Source organism: Lathyrus oleraceus, chromosome 1, assembly GCF_024323335.1.
Source record: "Lathyrus oleraceus cultivar Zhongwan6 chromosome 1, CAAS_Psat_ZW6_1.0, whole genome shotgun sequence".
Classification (NCBI taxonomy): domain Eukaryota; kingdom Viridiplantae; phylum Streptophyta; class Magnoliopsida; order Fabales; family Fabaceae; genus Lathyrus; species Lathyrus oleraceus.
In genome coordinates, this window is record NC_066579.1 from 103747316 (window position 1) to 103748838 (window position 1523).

At 37.1% G+C, this 1523-nt stretch overlaps 1 long non-coding RNA gene across 1 annotated transcript; it reads left to right on the plus strand.

Moving 5' to 3' along the window:
* Nucleotides 1-355: 355 nt before the first annotated feature.
* Nucleotides 356-1190, plus strand: LOC127119792 (uncharacterized). Its single transcript, XR_007802919.1, has 3 exons — nt 356-664; nt 834-931; nt 1032-1190. It is a non-coding gene; the product is annotated as an uncharacterized LOC127119792 (long non-coding RNA).
* The last annotated feature ends 333 nt before the right edge of the window (nt 1191-1523 follow it).

A 1523-nucleotide genomic window follows, 5' to 3' on the forward strand; every position in this document is an offset into this window, starting at 1 on the left:
CCACACATGAGTGTTGAACCCACCCCACTCAAGAATATACACACTGCCCTTCTCCACCAGACCACTCATCATTATCTACTACTGAGATACTACATTAAATACATGAACTGGGCTGACAAATTTATAACAAAACAAAATAAACATTTTTATGGTTTTTTATTATCTCTGTTAAAAACAAATTAAGCTAAATAGATAAAAAGTAAATAATAATAATAAAAGAAAATAAAAACATATATTTTTCTGATTTTTGTGTTAAAAATGAAATAAACTAAATAATAAAAGAAATAATTAAAAATTAAAAAAAAGAAAAGAAAAAAAGGAAATGGAAACAGCAAGCTCGTCTCCATCGTCTTCCTCTCTCTGGAGACATTCATCTCCCTCCACACTCGAAACAGAGACAAACTCAAAGAGAAAACCAATACCCCTAACCTAAACTAAAATGACCAACATTCGTCTCATCCTATCATCTCCTTCACAACGAAACCGAAACGCAACGACAACAACGACTAAGAAAGACGCTGAACCTCTCCTAGAGCAAAATCAAAAGATGCAAACAAAAGGTCACATGTTATGAGGATGTCGAGAGAAATGTGATGATTACCTCCTCAAACGAAGCTCGGCGCGGTTATGATAGTGGTGCGAAGAACTGGTGCGCTCTCTTCAGGTAACTTCCTTCGCCGTCGAATCCGATCCTAGGGTTTCTCTCGCTTCTGCCTTTTTGCAATCTTGTATTGAAAAAGTTATCTTTAAGGTTTTTTGATTCAATTCCGCCTCCAGGGTTTTGTTGTGCTCTTCTCTTACTGATTTCTCTCCTTTTATATTCTGTGAATTAGGGTTACAAATTGGTGCCCTTGTGTTCAAAAGCAACTCTGCAAAGCACTTGGGATGCACAGAAATTGAATTGCCCTATCCATGTTAGCTTCAAGAAAAGGTATCCTTCACAAACTTTCTTCTCTGCTTTGACCTCATACCAATTTGGGATGTTTTTGGACTTTTCCCTCTGACTGTTGGTTAATGGTTTTGCACTGTAGGTTTTGCAAATTGACTGATTAATGTGTGCCTTTTTACCGCAGTAAAAAATGGTGAGCTTGGTTTGACTTGGGATAATGGATATTTTGAAGAGTGATTGTTAATGGTTTTAATGCATAGACTGGCTGCAGTAGGTGACATGATAAATTGGAATTAGGAGATGAGGTTATCAGATCAAAAGTAATCTGCTGAAATGGTAATTGTTAAAGGCAAGTGTGCTTGTGCTTTGGTTTTCTTTGAACTGTTGTGGCTAATTAACTTGTGTTTTTTACTGCAGTGAATTGGTGAGCTGATGAATTTCAATTTTGGTTCTTCAGCTTGTTAATGGTTTGCTGACAGTAGGATGATGATGCAGAACGTCTTGAATATGGCTTTTGCAACTTTGGCTCCATAAAATGGAGGGTGTGCGTCATACACGGTAAATTTGGTGCCCAGAAAGTTTGATCTCAATTTCCCAACATAGGTGCTACTACCTCTTGATACATCATCAAGGT